We start from the raw sequence: 16,130 nt of genomic DNA on the forward strand, positions 1-16,130 counted from the left end.
AAACATAAAACGTGGGGGTGGGGAGAGCAAAACTGTAGAGCTTTAGAACCTATTTAAATTTAAGCTGTTACCAGCTTAACACAGACTTATAAATAAGTTCTTATATGTAAGCTTCATGGTAACCACAAAGAAAAACACCTATAGTAGATACACAAAACATAAAGGAATCTAAGCATACCACTAAAGTATGCCATCAAACCACAAAGAAGAGAACAAGAGAAGAAGAAAGGAATACAGGACCTGCAAAACAGCCAGAAAACAATTAACAAAATGGAAGTAAGTCCATAGCTATCAACAATTACTTTAAATGTCAATGGGCTAAATTTTCCCAGTGAAAGATACAGAGTGGATTAAAAAAACCCAACCATCTATATGTTGCCTACGGGAGACTCACTTCAGATACAAGGACACAGAGACCGAAAGAGAGGGGATAGAGAAATATATTCCCTGCAAACAGAAACAAAGAAAGCTGGGGTAGCTATACTTACATCAAACAAAATAAACTTTAAAACAAAGATATTAATAAGAGACAAAGAAGGGCATCACATAAAGGTGTCGAACAAATAAGAAAATATTTGTAAATATTTATGCATCCAACATTGGAACACCTAAATATATGAAGCAAATATTAACAGACCTACAGGGAGAAAAAGACAGCAATACAATAACAATGAGGGACTTTAATACCCCACTTACATCAATGGATAGATCATCCAGACAGAAAATCAATAAGGAAACATTGGCCTTAAATGACATGTTAGAACATAGAGACTTAACAGATATATACAGAACATTTCAACCAAGAAGCAACAGAATGCACAATCTTCTCAAGTGCACATGGAATATTCTCCAGGATAGATCATATATTAGGCCAGAAAACAAGTCTTAACAAAGTTAAGAAGACTAAAATAATATCAAGCATCTTTTCCAGCCACAATGGTAGGAAACTAGAATTCACTTACAAGAAGAAAACTGGAAAATGCACAAATATGTGGAAATTAAACAACATGTTACTGAACAACCAATGGGTCAAAGAAGAAATCAAAGAGGAAACAAAAAATACCTTAAGACTAATGAAAATGTAAATACAGCATACCAAAACTTATGAGATGCAGCAAAAGTAATTCTAACAGGGAAGTGCACAGCTATAAATGCCGACGTCAGGAAACAAGAAAAATCTCACATAAACAATCTAACCTTACACTAAAGAAACTAGAAAAAAAAACAAACGAAACTCAAAGTTAGTAGAAGAATTAAAATAACAAAGATCAGAGTAGAAAAATGAAATAGAGACTAAAACGACAATAGAAAAGATCAATGAAATCAAGAGCCACCTCGTTGAGAAGATAAACAAAAAATGGACAAACTTTCAGCTAAAGTCAGAATTGAAAGAGGTGACATCACAATAGATACCACAGAAATACAAAGAATTTTCCGAGACTACTATGAACAATTATATGCAAACAAATTGGACAACCTAGGGGAAACAGATAAATTCTTAGAAACATAAAACCTTCCAAGACTGAATCATGAAGAAATAGAAAATCTGAATAGACCAATAAGGAGGTTGAATCAGTAATCAAAACCTCCTACAGATAGCCTCATCCACCAGAGGGCAGACAGCAGAAGCAAGAAGAACTACAATCCTGCAGCCTGTGGAACAAAAACCACATTCACAGAAAGACAGACAAAATGAAAAAGCAGAGTGTTATGTACCAGATAAAGAAACAAGATAAAACCCCAGAAAAACAACTAAATGAAGTAGAGATAGGCAACCTTCCAGAAAAAGAATTCAGAATAATGATAGTGAAGATGATCCAGGACCTCAGAAAAAGAATGGAGGCAAAGATCAAGAAGATGCAAGAAATGTTTAACCAATACCGAGAAGAATAAAGAACAAACAAACAGAGATAAACAGTACAATAACTGAAATGAAAACTACACTAGAAGGAATCAATAGCAGAATAACTGAGGCAGAAGAATGGATAAGTGACCTGGAAGAAAGAATGGTGGAATTCACTGCTGCGGAACAGAATAAAGAAAAAAAGAATGAAAAGAAATGAAGACAGCCTAAGAGACATCTGGGACAACAGTAAATGCAAGAACATTCGTATTATAGGGGTCTCAGAAGGAGAAGAGAGAGAGAAAGGACCCGAGAAAATATTTGAAGAGATTATAGTCGAAAACGTCCCTAACATGGGAAAGGAAATAGCCACCCAAGTCAAGGAAGTGCAGCAAGTCCCATACAGGATAAATCCAAGGAGAAACACACCAAGACACATAGTAATCAAACTGGCAAAAATTAAAGACAAAGAAAAATTATTGAAAGCAGCAAGGGAAAAATGACAAATAACATACAAGGGAACTCCCATAAGGTTAACAGCTGATTTCTCAGCAGAACCTCTACAAGCCAGAAGGGAGTGGCATGATATACTTAAAGTGATGAAAGGGAAGAACCTACAACCAAGATTACTCTACCTGGCAAGGATCTCATTCAGATTCGATGGAGAAATCAAAAGCTTTACAGACAAGCAAAAGCAAAAAGAATTCAGCACCACCAAACCAGCTCTACAACAAATGTTAAAGGAACTTCTCTAAGTGGGAAACACAAGAGAAGAAAAGAACCTACAAAAACAAACCCAAAACAATTAAGAAAATGGTCATAGGAACATACATATCGATAATTACCTTAAACGTGAATGGATTAAATGCTCCAACCAAAAGACACAGGCTTGCTGAATGGATGCAAAAATAAGACCCATATATATGCTGTCTACAAGAGACCCACTTCAGACCTAGGGACACATACAGACTGAAAGTGAGGGGATGGAAATAGATATTCCATGTAAATGGAAATCAAAAGAGAGCTGGAGTAGCAATACTCATATCAGATAAAATAGACTTTAAAATAAAGAAGGTTACAAGAGACACGGAAGGACACTACATAATGATCAAGGGATCAATCCAAGAAGAAGATATAACAATTATAAATATATATGCACCCAACATAGGAGCACCTCAATACATAAGGCAAATGCTAACAGCTATAAAAGAGGAAATCGACAGTAACACAATAATAGTGGGGTACTTTAACACCTCACTTACACCAATGGACAGATCATCCAAAATGAAAATAAATAAGGAAACAGAAGCTTTAAATGACACAACAGACCAGATAGATTTAATTGATATTTATAGGACATTCCATCCAAAAACAGCAGATTACACTTTCTTCTCAAGTGCACACGGAACGTTCTCCAGGAGAGATCACATCTTGGGTCACAAATCAAGCCTCAGTAAATTTAAGAAAATTGAAATCATATCAAGCATCATTTCTGACCACAATGCTGCGAGATTAGAAATGAATTACAGGGAAAAAAACATAGAAAACACAAACATATGGAGGCTAAACAATATGTTACTAAATAACCAAGAGATCACTGAAGAAATCAAAGAAGAAATCAAAAAATACCTAGAGACAAACGACAATGAAAACACGATGATCCAAAACCTATGGGATGCAGGAAAAGCAGTTCTAAGAGAGAAGTTCATAGCTGTACAAGCCTACCTCAAGAAACAAGAAAAATCTCAAATAAACAATCTAACCTTAAAGGAACCAGAGAAAGAAGAACAAACAAAATCCAAAGTTAGCAGAAGGAAAGAAATCATAAAGATCAGAGCAGAAATAAATGAAATAGAAACAAAGAAAACAATAGCAAAGAGCAATAAAACTAAAAGCTGGTTCTTTGAGAAGATAAACAAAATTGATAAACCATTAGCCAGACTCATCAAGAAAAAGAGGGAGAGGACTCAAAGCAATAAAATTAGATATGAAAAAGGAGAAGTTACAACACACACTGCAGAAATACAAAGCATCCTAAGAGACTACTAAAAGTAACTCTAGGCCAATAAAATGTACAACCTGGAAGAAATGGACAAATTCTTAGAAAGGTATAAACTTCCAAGACTGAACCACGAGGAAATAGAAAATATGAACTGACTAATCACAAGTAATGAAATTGAAACTGTGATTAAAAATTTTCCAACAAACAAAAGTCTAGGACCAGATGGCTTTACAGGTGAATTCTATCAAACATTTAGAAAGGAGTTAACACCCATCTTTCTCAAATTCTTCCAAAAAACTGCAGAGGAAGAAACACTCCTAAACTCATTCTACAAGGTCATCATCACCCTGATATGAAAACCATACAAAGATCCTACAAAAAAAGAAAATTAGCAACCAATATCACCGATGAATATAAATGCAAAAATCCTCAACAAAATACTAGCAAACAGAATCCAACAACACATTAAAAGGATCATACACCATGGTTAAGCGGGATTTATCCCAGGGATGCAAGGATTCTTCAATATACGCAAATCAATCAATGTGATACAACATATTAACAAATTGAAGAATAAAAACCATATGATCATCTCAATAGATGTAGAAAAAGGTTTTGACAAAATTCAACACCCATTTATGATAAAAACTCTCCAGAAAGTGGGCATAGAGGGAACCTACCTCAACATAATAAAGGCCATATATGACAAACCCACAGCAAACATCATTCTCAATCGTGAAAAACTGAAAGCATTTCCTCTAAGATCAGGAACGAGACAAGGATGTCCACTCTCACCACTATTATTAAACATAGTTTTGGAAGTCCTAGCCACAGCAATCAGAGAAGAAAAAGAAATAAAAGGAACACAAATTGGAAAAGAAGAAGTAAAACTGTCACTGTTTGCAGATGACATGATACTATACATAGAGAATCCTGAAAATGCCACCAGAAAACTACTAGAGCTAATCTATGAATTTGGTAAAGCTGCAGGATATAAAATTAATGCCAAGAAATCTCTTGCATTCCCATACACTAATGATGAAAAATCTGAAAGAGAAATTAAGGAAACACTCCCATTTACCATTGCAACAAAAAGAATAAAATACCTAGGAATAAACCTACCTAGGGAGAGAAAAGACCTTTATGCAGAAAACCATAAAACACTGATGAAAGAAATTAAAGATGATACCAACAGATGGAGAGATATACCATGTTCTTGGAATGGAAGAATCAATATTGTGAAAATGACTATACTACCCAAAGCAATCTACAGATTCAATGCAATCCCTATCAAATTACCAATGGCATTTTTTACGGAACTAGAACAAAAAATCTTAAAATTTGTATGGAGACACACAAGACCCCGAATAGCCAAAGCAGTCTTGAGGGAAAAAAAGGGAGCTGGAGGAATCAGACTCCCTGACTTCACACTATACTACAAAGCTACAGTAATCAAGACAATAGGGTACTGGCACAAAAACAGAAACATAGATCAGTGGAACAAGATAGAAAGCCCAGAGATAAACCCACACACCTATGGTCAAATAATCTATGACAAAGGAGGCAAGGCTATACAATGGAGAAAAGATAGTCTCTTCAATAAGTGGTGCTGGGAAAACTGGACAGCTACATGTTAAAAGAATGAAATTAGAATACTCCGTAACACCATACACAAAAATAAACTCAAAATGGATTCGAGACCTAAATGTATGACCGGACACTATAAAACTCTTAGAGGAAAACATAGGAAGAACACTCTTTGACATAAATCACAGCAAGATCTTTTTTGATCCACCGCCTAGAGTAATGGAAATAAAGACAAAAATAAACAAATGGGACCTAATGAAACTTCAAAGCTTTTGCACAGCAAAGGAAACCATAAACAAGACGAAAAGACAACCCTCAGAATGGGAGAAAATATTTGCAAACGAATCAACGGACAAAGGATTAATCTCCAAAATATATAAACAGCTCATGCAGCTCAATATTAAAGAAACAAACAACCCAATCCCAAAATGGGCAGAAGACGTAAATAGACATTTCTCCAAAGAAGACATACAGATGGCCAAGAAGCACATGAAAAGCTGCTCAACATCACTAATTATTAGAGAAATGCAAATCAAAACTACAATTAGGTATCACCTCACACCATTTAGAATGGGCATCATCAGAAAATCTATAAACAACAAATGCTGGAGAGGGTGTGGAGAAAAGGGAACCCTCTTGCACTGTTGGTGGGAATGTAAATTGATACAGCCACTATGGAGAGCAATATGGAGGTTCCTTAAAAAAACTAAAAATAGAATTACCATATGATCCAGCAATCCCACTAGTGGGCATATACCCAGAGAAAACCATAACTGAAAAAGACACATGCAACCCCAATGTTCATTGCAGCACTATTTACAATAGCCAGGACATGAAAGCAACCTAAATGCCCATCTACAGACGAATGGATAAAGAAGATGTGGTACATATATACAATGGAATATTACTCAGCCATAGAAAGGAACGAAATTGAGTCCTTTGTTGAGACGTGGATGGATCTAGAGACTGTCATACAGAGTGAAGTAAGTCAGAAAGAGAAAAACAAATATCGTATATTAACGCATGTATGTGAAACCTAGAAAAATGGTACAGATGAACCGGTTTGCAGGGCAGAAGTTGAGACACAGATGTAGAGAATAAATGTATGGACACCAAGGGGGGAAAGCCACGGGGGGCTGGGGATGGTGGTGTGCTGAATTGGGTGATTGGGATTGACATGTATACACTGATGCGTATAAAACTGATGAGTAATAAGAATCTGCTGTATAAAAAAATAAAACAAAATACAAAATTAAAAAAAAAAACTAACTAAAAAAACAAAAAACAAAACAAAACAAAAACCTCCTAGCAAACAAAAGTCCAGGACAGGACAGCTTCACTGGTGAATTCTGCCAAATATTCAAGAATTAATACCAATCCTTCTAAAACTCTTCCAAAAAAGCAGAAGAGATAAGACTTCAAAACTAATTTTAAGTGGTCAGCATTACCTTGATACCAAAATCAGACAAGGATGCCACAACAAAAGAAAATTACAGGCCAATAACCCTGATGAATATGGATGCAAAAATCCTTAACAAAATATTAGCAAACTAGATTCATCAATACATGAAAAGAATCATACACCATAATTCAGTGGGATTTATTCCAGTGATGCAAGCATGGTTCAACATCTGCAAATCAATGTTATATACCACGTTAACAAAATGAAGGATAAAAACCATGATTATCTCATTAGATGCAGAAGAAGCATTTAAGAAAATTCAACATTTATGATAAAAATTCTCTGCAAAGTGGGTATAGAAGGAATGTACCTCAACATAATAGAGGCCATACATGACAAGCCCACAGGTAACATCATACTCAACAGTGAAAAGCTGAAAACTTTTCCTGTAAAATCAGGAACAAGACAAGGATGCCCATTCTCACCACTTTTATTCAACACAGTATTGGAAGTCCTAGCCAGAGCAATTAGGCAAGAAAAAGAAATAAAAGGCATCCAAATTAGAGAAAAAGAAGTAAAATTGTCAGTATTTGCAAATAACATGGTGTTATAAATAGAAAACCCTAAAGACTCCACAAAGAAACTGTTAGAACTAATAAACAAATTCAATAAAGTTTCAGGATACAAAATCAACATACAAAAATCTACTGCATTTCTATACACTAATAACAAACTATCACAAAGAGAAATTAAGAAACCAATCCCATTTACAATTGCATGAAAGAGAATAAAATACCTAGGAAAAAATTTAACCGAGTAGGTAATGGACCTGTACACTGAAAACTATAAGACATTGATGTACGGAATTAAAGACACAAATAAATGGAAAAATATTCTTTGATCACGAATTAGAAGAACATTGTTAAAATATCCACACCATCCAAAGCAATCTACAGAGTCCATGCAATCTCTATAAAAATTCCAATGGTATTTTTCACAGAAATTGAACAAATGATCCTAAAATTTGTATGGAATCACAAAAGTCCCTAAGTAGCCAAAGCAATCTTGAGAAATAAAAACAAAGCTGGAGGCATCACACTTTCTAAATTTAAACTATAATTACAAAGCTATAGTAATCAAAACAGTATGGTATTGGCATAAAAACAGACATATATATCAACAGAACAGAACACAGAGCCCAGAAACCACACATATATGGTCAATTAATTTATGACAAAGAAGCCAAGAATATACAATGGGGGAAAGACCAATCTCTTCAATAAATGGAGATGGGAAAACCGGACAGCCATATGCAACAGAATAAAACTGAACTGCTATCTTACACCACACACAAAGCATTAATTCAAAATGGGGTAAAGACTTAATAGTACCTAATGTAAGACCTGAAACCATAAAACATCTAAAAAAAATAGGTGGTAAAGTCCTTGACATAAGTCTTGGCTATGATTTTTGGGATTGACACCAAAAGCAGAGACAACAAAAGCAAAAATAAACAAGTGGGACTACATCAAACTAAGATGCTTCTGCACAGCAAACAAAACCATCAACAAAATGAAAAGGCAACCTATTGAATGGGAGAAAATATCTGCAAATCATATATCTGTTAAGCAGTTAGTATCCAAATTATATAAAGAAGTCATATAACTCAATAGCAAGAAAACCAGTAATTTCATTTAAAAAATAGGCACTGAATCTGAATAGACATTTTCCCAAAGAAGACATACAACAGATATATGAAAAGTGTTCAACATCACTGATCATCAGGAAAATGCAAATCAGAGACACAATGAGATAACACTTCCTGTTAGAATGGCTATTATCAAAAAGACAAAAAATAACAAGTCTTGGGAAAGATATGAACAGAAGGGAACCCTTGTGCTCTCTGGGTGAGAATGTAAATTGGTGCAGCCACTATGGAAAACAGTATGGAGGTTCCTCAAGATAGACCTACTGTATGATACAGCAATTCCACCCCTGGGTATTTATTCCACACACCCCCAAATGAAAACACTAAGTTGAAAAGATATATATATATATACACACATATATATATGCACTGCCATGTTCAGTCCAGCATTATGTACAATAGCCAAGATATGGAACCTAAGTGGCCTTTGATGAGTGAATGGATAAAGGAGATGTGACACTGAGACACACACACACACACACACACAGTGGAATATCGCTCAGTCATTAAAAAAAAATCTTGCCATTTGTGACAACAGGAATGGACCTTGAGTGCATTATGCTAAGTGAAATAAGTCAGAGGAAGAAAAATACTGTACGATGTCACTTTTATGTGGAATCAAAAGAAAAAACTGAGCTCACAGATACAGAGAACAGATTGGCGATTGCCAAATGTGGAGAAGCTGGAGCGGGGCAGGGTGGGGCAGGGCGGGGTGGGGGAGGTGGGTGAAAAGGATGAAGAGGACAAAAGGTACAAACTTTCAGTTATACAATAAATAAGTCAGGGGATGTAATGTACAGATTGGCGACTACAGTTAATACTGTACTACATATTTAAAAGTTACTTTATACAATAAATAAGTCAGGGGATGTAATGTACAGACTGGTGACTATAGTTAATACTGTACTGCATACTTAAAAGTTACTAAGAGACCACCAACCCATCAGCAGCTGGCGGCAGTCTCGAGGGGTGGCGCCGTGCTGCTCCCTGCGAGCTGGTCCCGCGGCCAGGCGGGTAGCTGGCCTGAGGGCGCGGCGCCATGAAGCTGTACAGCCTAAGGGTCCTGTACAAAGGCGATGCCAAGGTGGTGCTGCTCAAAGCCGCGTATGATGTGTCCTCCTTCAGCTTCTTCCAGAGGTCCAGCGTTCAGGAATTCATGACCTTCACAAGTCAACTGATTGTGGAGCGCTCCTCAAAAGGCAGCAGAGCTTCTGTCAAAGAACAAGAATATCTGTGCCATGTCTAAGTGAGAAACGACAGTCTGGTGGGAGTGGTCATTGCTGACAGTGAATACCCATCCCGGGTGGCGTTTACCTTGCTGGAAAAGGTACTAGACGAATTCTCCAAGCAGGTCGAAAGGACAGACTGGCCAGTTGGATCCCCCGATACCATCCAGTATGCAGGCCTGGACGGTCACCTCAGTAGATACCAGAACCCCTGAGAAGCTGACCCGATGACTAAAGTGCAGGTTGAACTAGATGAGACCAAAATCATCCTGCACAATACCGTGGAGCCTTTGTTAGAGCGAGGCGAGAAGCTAGATGACCTGGTGTCCAAATCCGAAGTGCTGGGAATACAGTCTAAAGCCTTCTATAAAACGGCCTGGAAACAAAACTCGTGCCGTGCAATCATGTGACAGCAGCTGGCAGAGGCCCCTGAGCTGGAACGTCACCGTCATTCACATCGCAACTGCAGCCCCCAGGAAGCAGAGCCGCTGTGGAAAGACCCGAGTGGGACAGACTCAACCTTGGCTTTGGAACTCCTGGGAGGAACTGAAGGGTGGAAGGCACCTGGCGGTGGGGAACGTTCAAATTCACATGCCTAGTAATTTGAGGCCCTCTAAAAGTGTATTTTGGGGCCAAATGAAACCATAAAGCTCAGTGACTCCCGTTTAAAAAAAAAAAGTTATCAACAGAATAAATCTTAAAAGTTCTCATCACAAGAAAGAAAAATTTTGTAAGTATGTGTAGTGTTGGATGTTAACTAGGCTTATCATTTTGCCAGTATACACAATTATCAAATCATTATGCTGTATACCTGAAACTAATATAAAGTTTCACGTCAATTATACGCCAATAAATAAAAGGAATGACCTTTGCCTCTTTTAAAATTAAGTTTTTTTGTTTATTTATTTATTTATTTATTTTTGGCTGTGTTGGGTCTTCGTTTCTGTGCCAGGGCTTTCTCTAGTTGCGGCAAGCGGGGGCCACTCTTCATCGCGGTGCGCGGGCCTCTCACTATCGTGGCCTCTTTTGTTGCGGAGCACAGGCTCCACACGTGCAGGCTCAGTAGTTGTGGCTCACGGGCCTAGTTGCTCCGCGGCATGTGGGATCTTCCCAGACCAGGGCTTGAACCCGTGTCCCCTGCATTAGCAGGCAGATTCTCAACCACTGCGCCGCCAGGGAAGCACCCCCCCCCCCCCTTTTTTTAAAGCTATTTGCTTTTTTTTCTTAATAGTAATCTTTATTTATTTATTTATTTTTATATTTATTTTTGGCTGTGTTGGGTCTTCGTTTCTGTGCGAGGGCTTTCTCTAGTTGCGGCGAGCAGGGGCCACTCTTCATCGCGGTGCGCGGGCCTCTCACTATCACGGCCTCTCTTGTTGTGGAGCACAGGCTCCAGACGTGCAGGCTCAGTAGTTATGGCTCATGGGCCCAGTTGCTCCGCGGCGTGTGGGATCTTCCCAGACCAGGGCTCAAACCCGTGTCCCCTGCATTGGCAGGCAGATTCTCAACCACTGCGCCACCAGGGAAGCCCTAAAATTAAGTTTCATACACTATGCTTATGTAATAAAACAGATTCCATAGTCCTTCTACCAATTTTGTCACTTTAAAACATGCTCAAGATTATAAGATAATTCAGTAAAGAGATTTTTTTTGATGGGGGAGGTTTCTTGTAAATTCAAGTCAGGAAAAGCTACAAATGAGGGCAGAAATCAGTTGTGATAAATTAAAGGAATAACTAGTACCTACCTGCCATGAGTAAAAAGAAAAAAAAACCCAGAGATAAGACACTGATAACACAAGCCAAATTATGACCATAAATAAAGTTTTCCTGGCACAGAGCTACACTCATTCACTCAAATATTGTCTGTGTCTGCTGTGGTGCCAGGACAGAATTGATTATAGTTGCGATGGAGACCATATGGCCTCCAAAGCCACAAACATTTACCATGTGGCCCCTCACAGAAAAAGTTCACTGATTTCTGTCACAGGTTGTGGGTTTGTTTAATAAATGTTAATGGTTTGTAAAGGCTCCTGTAAGAATCAAACACATAAAAATTACATACCAGCAGCAGACTCTTCCCTAACAGAAGAATGTGTGGTTTTTCACACCATTACTGAAATAACTGTATCCTAAGCAAACACTCACCTTGGCCATCAACTTTTTTCTCAGGAAAAGTACCTACAGCACTTACAGCTTAGAGCAGTATAACTCCCCGGTATTCCTTTCAAGATAAACTAGTCGCAAAATATACTTCTAGGCCACACATGTAGTCACTTAAAACACCATTTATAAGCTTCCAGTTGTGGAAGTCATAAGCACGAATGGACAGCTCAGCTGGGTCTCTGCTCAGGGTCTCATGAAGGCTGAAATCAAGGTGTGGCTACGCTTGGCTCTTATCTGGAGGCTCTGGGAGAAAAACCTGCTTCCAAGCTCATTTAGGCTGCTGATAGTATCCAGGTCCTTGCATGAGGTTCCCATTTTCTTACTGTCTATCAGCTGGGGCCACTCCATGCTCTTAAAGGCCACCTGTATTCATGTGGCCCCTCTGTCTTCAAAGCCAACAGCAGCATGTCCTTCTCACGCTTCAAATCTCTCCGACTTCCACTTCTGCCACCAGCCAGAGAAAACTCTTTGCTTTTAAAGGGCTCATATGATTATGCTAGGCCCACTCAATAGTTTATCTTAAGGTCAACTGATTACTAACCTTAAGTACATCTGCAAAAACCCCTTTGCCAGGTAAGATAACAAAATCACAGGAATGATGTCTCATATTCACAGGTGAGGGAATTAGACAAAGGGTGAGGGTCACTGGGGGGGTCATCTTAGAATTCCACCTTCCACACAGTGTTTTGGGTAAAGTTGATCCTGATTTGCAAAGCTGGGAAAACTAAATTCCTACCTGTTGAATGGGAGAAAGTGTCAGCAACCTCTCATTAAATTCAAAGGTTCAAAAGTCAGGCAAACAAAATTGGCTCCCAACCATAGGCAGGCTGAAGTTCTCCTATGTGAATTGAATATATTTTTTTTGGAGGGGGTAAGGTTACAAAAATGTGTTTCCTCATGTCCTGAATAATTACTTATTAGCTACCAACAACTAATTGTCAAACCAGGGTTAATCAGGTCCCTTGTGTACCTGAACACAGAATTAACCCAATGCTGTGAGGCAAGTGAGCTTCCTTCTCAAGGCTCCAGGGAAGAAATTTAAAATGGTCCTCTAGCAACAAATCACCAAGAGAATTAAAGCCTGCTCATTCATCATCTCTCAGCTACCTCAACTCCCCAGGACAATGTGTGTCCAGTCTGTTAGACAATGGTTTCTTTTGAAGTGTTCTTTTTTTTTTTTTTTAAATATTTATTTATTTATTTATTTATTTATTTATTTATTTTTGGCTGTGTTGGGTCTTCGTTTCTGTGCTAGGGCTTTCTCTAGTTGCGGCGAGCGGGGGCCACTCTTCATCGCGGTGCGCGGGCCTCTCACTATCGCAGCCTCTCTTGTTGCGGAGCACAGGCTCCAGATGCGCAGGCTCAGTAATTGTGGCTCACGGGCTTAGTTGCTCCGCGGCATGTGGGATCTTCCCAGACCAGGGCTCGAACCCGTGTCCCCTGCATTGGCAGGTGGATTCTCAACCACTGCGCCACCAGGGAAGCCCTGAAGTGTTCTTTTAACCACTTTTCTTATTCAGAATATTCCATATCAGCTTTACCTCCCATTGAAGACATGAACACCAGAGTGAGCTCAATGGTGCTCTAGTAGAAGAAAAATGAAATAACTGATTTAGGCATAGATTTATTACTCTAAAAAGAGAATTCAATATATCTATTTATGAACAGAAATTATTGGTGCAGATTAGAAGCATATGGCATAAAGACTGGGGGATAGTTTTGCCAGCATTTCTACCTCGGAGGTAGTAGTATCAATTCTATCTATCAGCTCTTTAACATTTCCTACCATGCTTGGAATGGCTTTTCTGAATTAAGTGGAAAATGAACTATGTTCCTCCTTTGTTTAAGCCAGGAAGTAGTAATGCTGGAAATACACTTTAAGTGACTGTGAGACTTTTTCATTCCAGTTACATGCCGAGATCACATTTCTTTCTGTAGAAACTTAGAAAATATATTGGAAGATAATGGAAAATTTATATAGAGATATGCACATATCTACATATCATATGTGCACTATATATAAATATGCACTTTGTCTTAGAAACTGTGATGGATATTTTCTGTTTGTCCCTCTAGATCCCTCCCTACCCTTGTCCCACCAGCCCTCTGCCCTAAAAAATGACATAGGCTCCCTTAACCCTTAGGCTTCTGGTTTGGTTAAGCCAAAGGGAAGGCATCATTTGTTGATGCTTTATACTCCTCCTTATCCTTATTAGCTTGTATAACTAATCTGACTGAAAGGACAGCGTCTTTTACTGTTTGGGGACAGATCCAATCTGGGATGAGCCCACAGAGCTAAGCCCAGTCCTGTGTGCTCTATGCTCTACAGCTCTGTCTGCTATATTTATTTAATGTGTTTATTTAATGAATCTTTAAACAGTCCTCATTCTGAGCCAGACACTGCTCTAATATTTTGTAAATATTAGCAATTTTCATAATTACCCCGAGAGGCAGATGTTATGGTCATCCCCATTTTATAGATGAAACTGAAGTACAGAGAGGTTCAGTGACTTGAGAACAAACTAGTAAGGGGAGGAGCCAGGACGTGAACTGAGCCTCTGCTCTCAAGCACTGTGTTCGGTTGCCAGTCACGAAAAGTAGTGCCACCAAAACAAAAAGCTTTGGTTGGGATGGGTGAGTGACTGTGTCATTGCCCCAATGTTGACCTTCAACATGTTGTTAGATAAGAATAAGCTAGAAAATAGATTTTAGGGAGAAAAAACGATAACATAAACATACTCAGAGTTACTCTAAGTATTTAACAAACCTCAGCTGGGTATGTACCGCATACTCTTGCTGTTCCATGTTCTACAATCCTACATATAGCAAATACTACCAGTCGGTCTCCATTGTAAAATACACAAAAAACAATAACAATAACTTCTCATATCCTGAAATATCATTTCATTGTCCCAGTAGCGCTAAAATGTATGAGAAAACAGGTCTGAAATATTTTGAAATAACATTATTAGAGCTATATCTGCAACATCAAAAGACTATGCAGGTGGTGTTGTCACTCAGTCACAGAAGATTTATGGTCTGAACATGGAGAATAAGCATGTGTAATGTGCAGCTGCCACATAAGAATTTGGTCGTTAACGAGCTCAAAGCAACACAACAAAGAGATATTCAGTCAGCAAAAAAACTGTCTGCTCAAATGTCAGCAAAAAGAAATCCCTAGAGATGACAACTGTACAGTTTAGAATCCACTATTAAATAATTTTAATTCATTGTATAAAGGCATTAGAAAACTTAATATTTAATACTGAACATTTTTTCTTACATTACAAAAGAAAACTGCAAACTTTACATAATTACCACAAATACATACTTGCTTAAATGCTAGATATGGTACCAGAATCATGATGGCAGTAATCTGTGGGAGTAGGAAGAAAATAATGAACATCTGCTGTGCCAGTAACTGGACTAGGTGCTTTTCATATTTTTAATTTTTAAAAAATTTCATGTGATCTGTATAATAGCACCGAGAAGTGGGTTTGCTCCCTGCAATTTACAGATGAGAAAACTGTGACTCAGGTTAACTAAATGCTCCAAATTGCTGTGAGACATGGTGGTGAACAGACCATAACACAGGTCGTTGGATTCCTCCAAGCCTGGTAATCTTTTCACTGATTTGCTCATTGTCTCCTGATGAAAATCCACCTGAATTCCAGAGCCTACGGTATTTACTTTAGGTATTAACTTTACCTAAAAATTAATTAATTTTTGACTATCTTCACTGCACTAAAATCACCATCAATAAACAAATGTATATACTTAATACCAAAAGTTGAAGCTAAAATAAGAGCTCAGAATTTAAAAATCAAGAGCCTCTCATAATTTTCATTGTGATAACTGTAGATGTACCAAAAAAGTACAAAGAATAATACCAACATCTGTGTCCTCATTATTCTGATAAAGAAATAAAACTGCCAATTAAGAAACCCCCTAAAAGTGTGCACCTCCTCAACTGCAGTCCATTCCAAGTAACCACTACCCTGAATTTATCACAGATTTCTTTATATTTTTACTGTACACTATTTCTAAGCAACAAAATACTGTTTTCCACATTTAAATTTTATATAACTAGCATCATGCTATATATTTTTCTGTTCTTGTTTTTTGTACTCAACATTACATTAATAAATTTCACTCATGTTGACATCTATACCCCTAATTCACGCATTTCTCATAGTAT

At 37.9% G+C, this 16,130-nt stretch overlaps 1 protein-coding gene and 1 pseudogene across 1 annotated transcript in view; one reads left to right on the top strand and one right to left on the bottom strand.

Annotated features, from left to right (window-relative positions):
- The window catches only part of TMEM123 (transmembrane protein 123), a 78,288-nt gene that overhangs the window by 18,179 nt on the left and 43,979 nt on the right, over window positions 1-16,130 (bottom strand). The window lies entirely within an intron of this gene.
- LOC103007730 (synaptobrevin homolog YKT6-like) lies at window positions 9,582-10,178 on the top strand (annotated as a pseudogene).

Source organism: Balaenoptera acutorostrata, chromosome 9 (assembly GCF_949987535.1).
Source record: "Balaenoptera acutorostrata chromosome 9, mBalAcu1.1, whole genome shotgun sequence".
Lineage (NCBI taxonomy): Eukaryota > Metazoa > Chordata > Mammalia > Artiodactyla > Balaenopteridae > Balaenoptera > Balaenoptera acutorostrata.